The sequence below is a fragment of the Canis lupus genome, chromosome 7 (genome assembly GCF_003254725.2).
Source record: "Canis lupus dingo isolate Sandy chromosome 7, ASM325472v2, whole genome shotgun sequence".
NCBI lineage: Eukaryota > Metazoa > Chordata > Mammalia > Carnivora > Canidae > Canis > Canis lupus.
In genome coordinates this window covers 51,210,484-51,224,196 of record NC_064249.1, presented here as the reverse complement: position 1 = coordinate 51,224,196, position 13,713 = coordinate 51,210,484, and the positions used below count along the sequence as shown (strand labels likewise).

Here is a 13,713-nt window from a genome sequence, read left to right as displayed (position 1 = left end):
TTTGAATGACCCTATACCTACTATTGAAATTGACTTCAGAATTTTACAACTTTCCAAAAAGAACTCCCCTGGTTCATATGGTTTCCACTGGAGAATTCTGCCAGATGTTTAAGGATGAAATGATAAGAACTTTGTAGTATCAACACTTCCTAAGTCAGTGTATAAGGCCCACATTACTCTGACACAAAAAAACAGGTAATGATAGTAGAGAAAACTATAGACCAGTATCTCTCATGAACATTGATGCAAAAATCCTCAAAAACATTAGCAAATTAAACCCAGCAGTGTGTAAAAATAATTATCCACTATGAGCAAGTGCAGTTCATACCATGGATACAAGGCTGGTTCAGTGTTCAAAAATAAATAAATGTAACCCACCATTTTTGACAGTCTGAAGAAGAAATATTCATGTTCATATCAATTTGTGCATGAAAAGCATTTGACAGCATTCAACACCCATTTATGATAAAAACCTCACAGAAGAGTAGGAATGGAAATGAATTTCCGCAGCTTAATAAATAACATTTACAGGATATCTGTAGTTAACTTACAATTATTGGAAAAAGATTGGAAACGTCCTAAGATCAAGAACAAGGCAAGGATATCTCCTTTTCCCATTCTTAACATAATGCTATAAGTTTTAGGCAGTCAATTAAAGCAAACATATTTTTTAAAAGACAAAAAAAAAAAACTGTCCATTTTTGCATACAACATGATTATATAGAAAATGTCAAAGCTTTAAAAAAAAGAAAAAAAAAAAAAACAAACAGCAAAAGAGGGGGAGCCTGGGTGGCTCAGTCAGTGGAGCATCTGGCTCTTGATTTCTGCTCAGGTCATGATCCCAGGGTCATGGGATCAAGCCCTGTGTTGGGCTCTGCACTCAGAATGGCATCTACTTGTCTCTCTCCTCTTCCTGCTCTCTCTCTCTCACTCTCTCACTCTCAAAGAATTAAATCATTAAAAGATTTTTTAAAAATTAAAGAAAGCAAAAGAAAAAAAAAGATCTTAGAATTATTAAAGTGAGTTCAGTAAGGTAACAGGATATAAGAAACATGAAAATCAACTATATTTCTATATCCTAGCAATAAACCTGTGGAAACAAAATTTAGAATTTGATACCATTTCAAATTACTCAAAAATGAATTTTTTGGGGTGTCTGGGCGGCTCAGTTGATTGAGTGTCCAACTCTTTATTTTGGCTCAAATGGTGATCTCAGCCCACGTTGGGCTCTGTTCTCAGAGGAGAGTCTGCCTGGGATTCTCTCTCTCAAATAAATAATTAAATCTTTAAAAAATGAATTCCCTAAGTGTAAATCTAACAAAATGTGTACAGAATTTGTATGTTGAAAACTATACAGTGTTGATGAACAGAAAGATCCAAATAGGGAGACATGCTGTGTTCATGAATTGAAAGAAGGACTCAGCATACTAAAGATTTCACTTCTTCTCAAATATATATACAGGTTTAGCAAAATTGCTTTCAAAATTCCAGCAAGATTTTTTTTTTTTTGTAGATACACACAAGATTATTCTAAGATTTCTATGGAATGGCCAAGAAGTTGAAATAGTTAAAAATTTTTGATAATGAAGTACAAAGTAGGAGGAATCAATTTACTCAAGTACAAGTCTTCCATAGCTACAATAATCAATATTACATGGTATTATTAGAGAGATAAACATAGCAAAACAGTCAAGTGAAGAAAAAAATGGTACTGGAGAAACTGGACATCCATAGGCAAAAAAATAGTAAATCTCAATTGAGGTCTCATACTTCATACAAAAATTAACTAAAAATGGATCACAGACTTAAATATAAGTTGTAGAACTAAAAAAATTTTTCAAAAAAGAATGCATCTGCATGATTTAGAGCTAGGCAAAGAGTTCTTAGACTTGACACTAAAAGCATAAATTGTAAAAAGAAACATTTATTAATTTTACTTCATCAAAATTGAAATCCTTTGTTCTATGTAAGATCCTATTAAAAGGATGAAAAAGACAGGTTGTAGATTGGAGAAAATATTTGTAAACCAAATAATCTGATAAAGAGCTACCTACTATCTGGAATATATAAAGAACCCTCAAATTTCAACAGTGAATAAAGAATCCATCAGAAAATGGACAAAGAAACAGATATTTCATAAAGAGGACATGAAGATGGCAAATAAGCACATCAAAATAATTTCAGCATTAGAGAAATGCAACTGAAAACCCCCATGAGATATCACTACACACACACACACACACACACACACACACACACACAAAGATATCACTACACACCTGTCAGAATGAAAAAAAAAATCACAACAAGGAATGTTGGGAAATATGCAGAGACACTGGATCATTCAAACATTACCTGATGAGAATGTAAAATGGTATAGCTGCTCTGAAAAACAGTTTGATACTTTCTAAAAAAAAAACCTGACTACCTTAAGACTAAGCAATTGTAATTGCGTTCATCGACATTTATCTAAGAGAAATGAGTATTTCCGTATAAAAACTTATGTGGAAATGTTTTTAACATGTTTATTTGTAATGTCTTAAAACTGAAGCGAACCCAAGTGTCTTTCAAGGAAAGAACAGTTACATATTACAGAATACTATTCAGCAATGAAAAGGAATGAGCTACTCATACACAAAGCAACCTGAATGAATCTCCAGAGAATTTTGCTGTTTGAAAAAAAAAAAAAAAAAAAAGTTGCATAAAATAACATGCTGTGTGAACATTCATTTATTGAACTTTCATGAAATGACATAATTATAAAAGAACTGGTGATAGGTTTTTAGGAATCAAGGAAGGGGGTGGGGTGGGAGAAAGTGAGTGTGACTATAAGAAGGCAACATAATAGACACTCACTGTGATGGAAATGTTCTGTTTCTTGATTGTGTGGTTAATATCCTGGTTGTGATATTATAATAATTTTGCAGGATGTTATCATTAAAGGAAACTGAGTAAAGAGCACAAGAGCTCTTGCTGTATCATTTTTTACTCTTTCTTATATCTAAAGAAATGTCTGATTAAAAATATAGGGTGTCCAATTGAAAATGAAAATTGTATGGAACATACTTTTAATAAAAGTATATTGTTTATCTGAAATTTAAATTTAACTGGGAACTCTATATTTTCTCTGGCATCCTTGGGGCAGAAGAAATCTGTTCAGTGTTTCAGTGGCATGGAGACCATGGTATGTTAAGAAGTGAAAACGTGGACATGTCCAGGGTACAACAGACAAATAGGGTGTGTTTAGCTGAGTTGTTTAGTTTCACCTAAACGCAATATCTGTTTTGAGACTGGAGTATGTGAGTTAGAGCACATACCTAATAAATACTCTTTTTGTGACATTTCTTCACAGAAAAGTGCGATACCCGTGTAGGTTTGTGCGAAAGCATTTCTTTTAAAATTATTATATATTTATATTATAATGTATATATTTTATAGATTTATATGTTCCATACTTTTATATCGTAGTATGTATAATTTAATTTTTAATATTAAATTATTAAATTATTTCGTGCACAGACTTCTTGGTCATTTTTTATTTTGTTTCTTCCTAATAATTCTCTAAAGCACTACTGTATATGCCAGCAGAATGTAGAATTGAAGTAAAAGCTGGGTTAAAAAAATAATAATTTCTGTTTTATTCCAGCTTGTGCCTTATGAATTATATATTCCTGCTTTAATATTCCAAGAGTTTTCTCTTTCCCCAATTGTTTGTAAATCTCTTTCAGAACTTTAGCTTGACCCTAGCATTCTGGAAGATGAGTCATCTAAACTCATTTTCTAGCTGTTTGCACAGAGGTCTCCTGATCACAAACCTATCCTTGCAGTCTGGGAATTCTAGAAACGGTATAGTTGAGGGCAGCCAGCCCCTTGAAGGCCCTACAGCAATGGCTTTTACTTTGAGAAATGGAGCAAGTACGTCTTACCAGAGAGTGCTAAGGCACATGTGGGAATGAATGCAGAGGCATCTTCAGCTGCTGTTCATGTTGGAGGTGGTTGGAGTATTCCTGCCCTCCCAGAAGTGCAAGGCACAAAATGTCATGTAGACATCATCAGAATGAGACCTTGGTTTATCAGATATCTTTGACACTACCGAGTCTTCTGAGTACTCTGTGCATTGGGTATCTCTCCTATCTATTCAGCTGGGCCTTTCTTTTGTAAAAGCAACTTTCTTTTCTTTGAGCTATTGCTTGCGTAAAATTTTCATAATAAACTTGAATCAAAATGAACCGTCTGCAAAGAATAGAATGACAGTGCATTGTACCTTCTCATATTTGAGTCACACAAATAATGAAGAGTGGGCGATAACATAGTGCACATTGTTACAGAGGTGTACAAAGGAGCCTCATAGAACTTGTGAAGCAGGGGACCGGTGAGAGTTGTGAACACTTTGTGCTGTTCTGTACCGTGGCTATTATGAAAAATTTATAGCAGGATGACCAGATCCTATAGTATGTGCCTGCAAAGAAACAGAAAGTGAATAGAAACATGTTTCTCTCTTCACTTTGCTAGCTGGCCACAAGGAGCAAATCTTCTATCCTCATTACCTCTGTGGTATTGACCTTATGGAGTATATTTTTAACTGAGTAGAAAAGCCTTTACCTGGAAGTAGCAATTTTTTTATTAAACTAAAACTTCTGCATTAATTTATTATCTAGCGGGTAGAAGGCATTGATGGTAAAGAAATTGAGGGACACCCGGGTGGCTCAGCGGTTGAGCATCTGCCTTCTGCTCAGGGTGTGATCCTGAGCCCTGGTATCAAGTCCCATATCGATCTCCCTGCGGGGAGCCTGCTTCTCCCTCTGCTTATGTCTCTGCCTCTCTCTCTCTCTCTGTCTCTCATGAATAAATAAATAAAATCTTAAAAAAAAAAAAAAAACTTGAAAGAAAACTGAGTACATTTTGAGGCTTGGTCAGAAGAGCCAGTGCATTGCCAAAAATAATGAGGGTGATGTCTGATACTGGCATTGGCACATGGTATAGATCCTCAATGTTTGCTGAGTGAGTAAGTCAGAAAAAAGTATAACTCTGAAGATACACTTCCCTCACTCTGTGATTTTGCTGCCACCAAGCTTACATGAAATTGTAAACACTTCTGACTAAAAACAATGTTTTGCAGCATCTGTAACATTACATTATTAGCATCTGCATTATTGATACCTGAATTCCCTTATGTCCAATACCATATTATTTTTTATCTGCATGACTTGATAATTTCCTAGAAATGCCCCTCATTCCATTTTTCCATTTTTTTCCCCGTTTTGAGCTATTCATTCTGGAGTTGACTTTCACAAAGCCCAACTTTTTTACTTCTCATACAATTTTGCATAAACATCAATGACTTTCACAACTGCCTTGGGGACTCTGCTTCATAACTTTTTTGACTTTCACAAAGCCCAACTTTTTACTTCTCATAGAATTTTGCATAAACATCAATGACTCCTATTTGCCTACAGGAAATGGTCTTTAGGATAATCTTTATATGCCCTGTAAACATCGGACTCAAACTACACTACTAACTATACAATTGTTCACACATTGCTTCTAAAGCAAATTTACCTTTCCCATCCCTGTTTAAAATCCTAAACTTTCTATAAATTTCATCTCTCACTCATCTCTCTTCTCCATTAGATCTTTTCCACTTCCAGTTCTCAGTACTTTGTGATCACTTTCCTTTAGAACTTCTGTAGTGTTTACAGTTGCACTGCTGATGTGGCATATTTTACACCTTATCTTCCACTGCCATGTATCTTTAAAATTCTGAATTATGGTGCCTCAACTAATTTATAAGCACCTGCCTTGGGGATTCTGCTTCATAACTTTTTTTAGCTCAGCATAATTTTACTCATTTAATAGGGTCCCCTTTTCTTACCCCCTCCCCCTTTTTATAGCTCATGATTCAGTAAGACACATTCCCAGAAACATCATTGAAAATGCATGGCCCACTGGTGACAAGAAAATGATTTTATCTTTGGATGTGCTGACAGGTGGTCAGCTCTCTGGACCTGCCACATCTGTTACCAACTGATAGTCAGGAATCCCATTTCTTGTGCCTGCCTGCGCTTTAGGGACATGGAAGAAGAGGTACCAGCTCAGAGATGCCTAAGACTCCATGTGCCGAATCATATCTTAAGTGTTGCAGTGAGCAACAGGGCTCAGCAGGGGGATTTTGTTCCCAACTGAAAGCTTGACAGCAAAGAAATCCTTCATGCTTGTGCATGCGATGCAGACCAGTGAAGCCTCAGTCAAGGTATTTATTTTCCCCTTGGAAGCCACTGCCGCTAGATTGAATAATGTAGGAGCGTCTCGGTGGTCTCCATACTGATAGGAAAGTATGCTGTTGTCTGTATTCTGTAACAGAAAATAAGAAAAGGGTGTGGGAAAGTCGTGGCTAAAATCTCAGATTTTTTTTTTCTTTTCGTTACTATCGTTTTAGACTTTTACATGAATTACATAATTTTTTTATGTGCTGAGATATTCAGTAGACCAATATATGTCCCAGATAGTGTATATGTAGGGCTGTATGCTAGACAATAGGGATGGGGGAAGATCTGGAGGGAAGAAATATCTTCTACATTTAAAACAAACAAAAAACACTTGTCAATACATATAGAGAAGTATGAGACAGATTTTATAGAGAACTGAAATGGGAGCCCACAGTTCTATGCTCTAGAATCAAGAGTCTAAATTATGTTCTGCCTTGAACTTACTGGGAGGCCTTAGAAGAACCAATGACCTTTCCTGAGCTCAGTTTCCTTAGTTCTGAAACAGAAATGTTATTAACCTCCTTTACAAACACATAGGGTTGACAGAATTTGATGCAAGAATAGTTTTTGAACTATTACAAGTAATGTGAAAGTAAGATCTTATATTTGCTGCTGTTTTGCTAAGTACTAAGGGTCTAAACTAGGGGTTGTCCAAGCTGGGAAGCTTTAGAAATGAAAAGCTCTTTGAAGCAACAATATTTAGGAAGAATTTCTGAAAATACAAATGTTTACTATGTCCGTAAAGAAGAGGAAGAAAGACATTTTAAGCTGTAATTCCCATCACAGAATTGTCCTGAAATGGTACATTTAATTTAACGAAGGTTATGGTGATGATTCTTAGGTATCAGAAAACAATCAACAAATAACTTTATATGGTTTCAGTTTATTGCTGGGTGCTAACAAACATGCTGATGAACCAAGCATCATTTGGCCTCAAGGAGTTTACAGAGAGAAGGAAATCATTACACTAAATGAGATAGTTAGTCTAAGTTTGACCAGAGGGGTGAAAATTTGAGGATGTGCACATTTGAACTTCTCATTTCATCCTGCTTATATTTAAATACCAAATATTTCCAATTTAATTTAGATTTAGTTTAATTAATATATAATTATATTTAATGCATATTCTATATAACAATATATAATACATAATTCAATTTAATAATTTACTTGAATTCCAGTTGTATTTTTCTCAGTTTCCTTTTTTTTTTTTAAATCCATAGATCTCAAAGACTATTCAGGCAACGTGAATTTTTCTGATCAGTAAATGATTATTATAAAAAAGCCTTTACCAGAACCTGGAATCTAAAACGTAATTTTGAGTTTTATAAAATATACTCACAAATATTACTGCCAGACTTTGGATCATACCAGAGTGAACTTTAGCGCTATGGAGTAGATTGGAAAAGATCAAGATCTGAAATAAATGTGCCCCTGAGGTTAGAGAGGTTCTGCCAAAAAAGATATTCTATACTCAACATCTGAATGGTCTGTTAGAAGGCATGGGCATACCCAAATAAGTTAGTAGAGAACCATATTGGACATTCTGGCAGATTTTTCTCAACATTTTGAGAGTCAAATGGAATAGCAGTTTGGTACAGTGGGTAGAATCAATGTCTATCATTAGGAAACTCCACCAGGCAAGGCAGGCCCAAAAGCTGGAAGAGCCAAGGTGCCAGGCAGGTCATCTGGACCCAGGCCAGGGGATAAGTTAGAGTGAACTTTTTGCCTTTCAGATTAAAGTCTCATTCTGTGCCTTTTCTTGTGCTATTTTCTCTACTATCTGCCACACTGTTGTTGACCTTCTACTTCCGCCCTGCCCAAATCATTGTCCAAGAAGTTTCTCAGAGCATCTGCCAGGCTGACTCAAGGCCTCTTTTCTGTGGCCTCATAACATCTTGTAAATGTACCACTTTATTTTGTCTTTTTCACTTGACTATATCTCCCCCCTCTGCATCCCAGGACCTAACACAGTGTCTAGCACACAGTGCCACTTAACTTTTAAAGAATGAGATACATGAGTAGATGGGTGGATGAGGGGGTGGGAGGATGGACAGAGGAAACTAACTGAAGAGGACTGGAAAATAAAGCTGGGCATAAAGGCAAAATCAGAATTGGAATTCAAGGTTAAGCCCAGTAGTCCCCAAAAGTGGTGTTACAGTGACTTTCAAAATACTGTGGCAAGGCTCAGTAAATGTATTATTCTCAGATCAGGATGAGTCTAAAGGGCACAGCTGACAAAGTTAAGTGAGTTTTCAAGGTCCTAGAGCTGGTAGGTGGCAGAGAAGTATTCAAATGCAAGTCAACCTAACTCCACATATTCATATTATCCATTCCCATGCCATGTAATTTCTCTAGGACAGAGGAAGCATAGCACATTCATGATTATCAACACCAAAAACCTCAAATTATACAAATTTGTAATTTATAATGCCAAAAATCATCATTTTAAGGAATATTCCTTTTTGAAAATATTAAGGAAGCATACTAGTCAAAATAAGCCAAGTAACCAAAATATCCTTCACTAGATTAATGAGTAAATAAACTGATACATGAGACATGGGTGATACATGAGACATGAGACATATTATTCATTGGGGTGATAATGCTGGAAAATTTGATCAAATGAGACAGTTCAGGGCCAAGTATCTTGATATTGGAGAAGTTCTAATTATTGAAATAGAGAAGACATATGAATTCTAGTTACTAGACTTGGAGGTAACAGTGCAATATAAAGGAGATGAGAGAGAGATACAGTTAGGGGGAGTGGAGATGTGTGCACACAAGTGTGTGTAGGGGAGATGTATGTGAATTTCCTGGCTGTATCCAGTGAAATGACCTGGGAAAAGCAATAATGCCAGTATCATGGAGAGCCAGTATCTTGGCTTCTAACTACTATTCTCCAACCAAAAGAATCAGGAATCTTTGTAGAAATGCCTGATTCTAGGACTGGGGCAAGGGAAGTACAGAAGGAGGCTGAACAATCTTCTTGCACAAGGAGAAGATGTCCTCAAAGAATGATGACAGGTGAAAAAGGTAGAGAAGCCAACTCCAGTGAGCATCCACTGGGCAATCTGGGGCAAGTTAAGTATCAAAATAAGTGATAGTAAGAGATTATAATCTCTTAAGTAAAACCGATGACCATGAGTCTGTAGTGGTATAAATTAATTAATAAAAAGATTAGTGTAGGATGCGATACTAGTATAGTTTCAAATAATCTCCCTTCAAAATACTTATTTACAATGGGAGAATATTATCTTCATAGTGGAAAAGCTTGGCCTAGTCTAATTAAGGGGTCAACATGAATATCATCATTATTGGTACAAAGTATGCTACCTGATAGGTTGCTAAGAGAACACTGCATCACTTTCTTTTAGTCCAGTCAATGATACATAACCTCATCTAATCATGACATGAGGAAGCCTCACATCTACTCTGAGGAATATACTATAAAATACCTGCTCCTATAGTCTTAAAATTGTGAAGTTCACAAATGTCTGGGCTAAAGTAAGGAACTATTTCAGACACAAGTAGTTAAAGAGACATGAAAACTAATGCAGTGTGATTCTGGACTAGATCTTTTAGCTATGAAGGACATTAGGGCGATTCATGAAAGTTGAATGAGGTCAATATGAAATAGCATTGTATCAATGTTAATTCTCTGATTTTAATTGCTGTGTTTTGGTTATGTAGGAGAATTTCCTTGTTGGAGGAAATAAATACCGACATATTTGGGGCTGATGTATCGTCTGTTTGGCAACCCATTTTGAAATGGTTCGGGAAGAAAGTTCTTTGTACTCTACTTGCAAATTTCAGTTAGTTTGAAATTATCTTAAAAAAATTTTTTTTTAAATATTTTATTTATTTATTCATGAGAGACACAGAGAGAGAGAGAGAGGCAGAGTGGAGAAGCAGGCTCCACGCAGGGATCCTGACGTGGGACTCGATCCTGGGTTTCCAGGATCAGGCCCTGGGCTGAAGGTGGTGCTAAACCGCTGAGCCAAGCGGGCTGCCCTAAAAAAAATTTTTTTTAAAGCAAATTGCCTTCAGTCTCCAAACCCAGACACATTTAAAACCTTGATAGGTGTGAAAAGTTGATGAGCCTTTTAACTGGCTCTGGTCTACATTTCTAAAAGTTTGTGTTTTGATCTGGAACTTTGTATTAGTACCTGATATTTTAGGATTTTGGGAGAAATTATATGTTATCATATTTTTACATTCAAATAGTAAATCCAAAACTTAATAAATCCAAACAGAAATGGAAATCATTAAGCATTTTAAAATATCAATTTAGGCTTGATCAGTCACTTGTTGGACTTTTCCCTGGCAACTGTGTGTTCAATTTTGAGTTAATAGAACAAAATAAAGAATGTGTACAAAATACTGGGAATGTAGCATTAACTGATCAGTGCTCAGGGTGGTATTGTTAATCAGAATGCACAATCTGCTGAGTTTTTATACACACACACACATACACACACACACACACACACACCTGTGAAACTTATACCACAGTCAAGATAATGAATTTATCCATCTCCCCAAAATTTCTTCTTTCCCCTTTGTAATGCGTCCCTCCTACCCTTCCATACTCTCACTCTTTTTGGGTGGCTGTGACTTGAACACAAGAGAAGTGGAGGATAAAGTTGGGAAAATAATGAGCAATTAGCAGGTAAGGCAACAGGAGTTTTCTTGGCTGGTATGCTTGAGTGTGCCAGTCTCAAATTAATTTTTCCTCAGTTTTTGGGGGTGTGAGAAATGGAGTGAGGTGGAAAAGGTCCATCTTAGTTCTTAAATGTAAACCTTGAGGTCCAAAGTAACCATTGCCCATAGAGACCAGTGCTCAGAGTAGTGTTGTGATTCCCATTCTTCTACCCATCATTGTTCAGGAAACTTGATTGGGTTAATGGTGATTGAAACTGAATACAGGCATTTCTAGGTTCCAAGTAGTATCATCAGAACAAACATAAAACCTAAACTGTATTTCCTAGTATGTGTTGTACACCTGGAGAGCAAACTGATCACTAAATCAAAGTTCATTGATTTGGTTTTCAAGTTTTCATTTAGGATTATAAAACTTCAACATCAATCTATAGGTAGATTATAAAGGGATTACCCATTTATATATATATAACACATTATGATTATATACTTAAAATTTTTCTTTTGAACAAAAGATTGCCTGGTTTCATTGAAAAATTATATGCTTCTTGTGGTTCTTGCCAAAGGAGGAGACATCTTTAAATCATATAAACAAATGTATCTATATGCTGAGACATCTGGAAGGAAACAGCTTGAGAGTCGTTTTGCCCAGAAATCTAGTAGGGACTTTGGATATGTAGAATAGGCATTGGAGTCTTACAATTGCCTTTATTCTTGAAATGGGTCATGCTCTGGTATCTTTCTGGTATATTTTAGCACAGATGGGGAATTATGGAAACCCATATCATAACAGACATCACAGTGCCCAAACTGATATATTATGATATTGGCAGAAGAGTTTATGAATTGTTTTATTGTTTATTCCCATCTAGATAAATTTAAGTATATGTCACAAATTGTACTTTGCCTTTTCTAATTCTTATCAATATTGCTTTGCTTCGAAAACTCAATATTTTAGACTCCTAGCTTTTCCCATTAGATGAAACCTTAGAGACTACCAAGGCCCAGTTATTCATTTTATAGATGCTCTTTGCCTTGTATTTTGTAAATGAAGTTAAATTGCATGTTTGTTTCTTCCTAATCTTAATACAGCAAGTTTCTAAAGGGAGCAGCTAGGTCAGAGCTTGAAATTCCAGGTTGTTCCATAATGTGTATTATTGTCAGCAAGTCTTCTTACTCAACTATAGACCCCAACAGTAAACCAGAAAGGCAAGACCACTTAATTCTTGCTCTAAAACCTATTATGCTTATTTATCACACTTTCTTGAGGTGTTAAAGACTGTTTAGAATGACTGGAACATTCCAACCAGCAGAACAGAAGAGTCCTGATAACAGAATTCCTAGAAGACCATACCCCACATATCGCCTTCCTTGCCCAAGATCTTGGGCTGAGCACATACCAGCAACTCCTACTCTAGATCATGTGCTCTCTTGCTTCCCCCTCTGAACCTCTCCTTATAAAACTCTTAGGTGTCCATCTTGTGTGTGGACAGGTTGGTTGTTAAGGCTTGAGCCTGCCACCTTCCCCATCTGCTGTCACCTTAAATAAATTTCTCTTTCTCTTTTCCAAACCCTCATCTTACTGAGTTACTGGCTTCTCTTGTGATGAGTTTGTCCCAGGTTGTTCAGCAACAGCTTGAGCAAACCCAGCTATGAGGTATGCTTTCAATTTGCCCATCCCCCTGGGGATTCCCTGGGACGGAGCAGTTGGCTGTGGTAGCACACTGCCTGACCTGTTCCTTTCTGTAGTTAGTGACTATGGTTCTGATAGGTTGATCTATAACATTGTCAGGGAGCCAGAATATCCTGTCCCTTTTTTGCAGAGCAAGAATCCCTGTCTCCTTCAAGGTCCTTCTAACTGGGCTAAAAATAAGATTGACATGGCACTGATTAATAGGCAAAAGTCAAATTTAATAGTGTTCATACAGGGAACCCATACAGATGTGGAAATTCCAGACAATCAGGCAAACCGAGGTATATATGTCATTCTGAACTAAGGAAAAGGTAATAGGGATCTGGGACTTCAAAAGGAAGGATTGCAATTCACAGGAAGATTAAAAAAGTAATGTTGGTAAACAAATGTTTGCTCTGCCATATAGATGGCTTACTCAGATCAATTTTATCTCTTGTCATAAGCCTTATTTTGGAAAGACCCTCCAATTTAGATCCTTTCGTGTAGTTAAGGGAGGGACAAAAGTTTCTGTTGAGCCAGCAGGGTCTCAGTTGCCTTCAGTTCAAAATAATCCACATGCCAAAATGGCCCATCTCGGAGCAGCCTGCCCTTAGATGCTACAGTATAATATAGGAGATTGGAAGAATGACCTAAAGAAGGCTTAGCAATATGGCCGAGAAGTTTACAGAGATGATTCATAGTAAAATTCAGCTTGTAAGTGGTTTAACAGTTTTGCAGAAACTTCTCCCCATCCTTGGGTTAATATAGTTCCATGTCTTTTTATGATTCCTACTGTAACCAAACTAATGTGAGTTTGCCCCTTGTTGAGTCACAGATAGAAGCTAAACCAAGTTGAATCACACAAAGTAAACATTATTTGCAACAAATAAGGAGGTCATGGAGAATAGCTCACCAAGCAAGGGTGAACGGGTTCCTTTTATTTAGGATTAAGGGGAATGTTTAGATAGAGAAGCCTAGTCATCAAACAGGGGGGATGGGATAAGATTGCTCATGGTCTTAAGGAAACATGTTTATGCATATATTGCATATTATGTAAATAAGGCTTGTGCTCCTCCTTGGGTAGACATTTTAGATGATAATGAGGTAAAGGTA

General features: G+C 36.4%; 2 long non-coding RNA genes across 3 annotated transcripts in view; one reads left to right on the top strand and one right to left on the bottom strand.

The window, feature by feature from the left end:
• Window positions 1–13,713, top strand: part of LOC112648252 (uncharacterized) — a 236,473-nt gene that overhangs the window by 34,987 nt on the left and 187,773 nt on the right. The window lies entirely within an intron of this gene.
• The window catches only part of LOC112647834 (uncharacterized), a 45,815-nt gene continuing 38,061 nt past the window's right edge, over window positions 5,960–13,713 (bottom strand). Inside the window, exon 5 of the long non-coding RNA XR_003128508.3 lies at window positions 5,960–6,351. This is a non-coding gene — a long non-coding RNA (uncharacterized LOC112647834). The remainder of the gene's footprint in view (window positions 6,352–13,713) is intronic.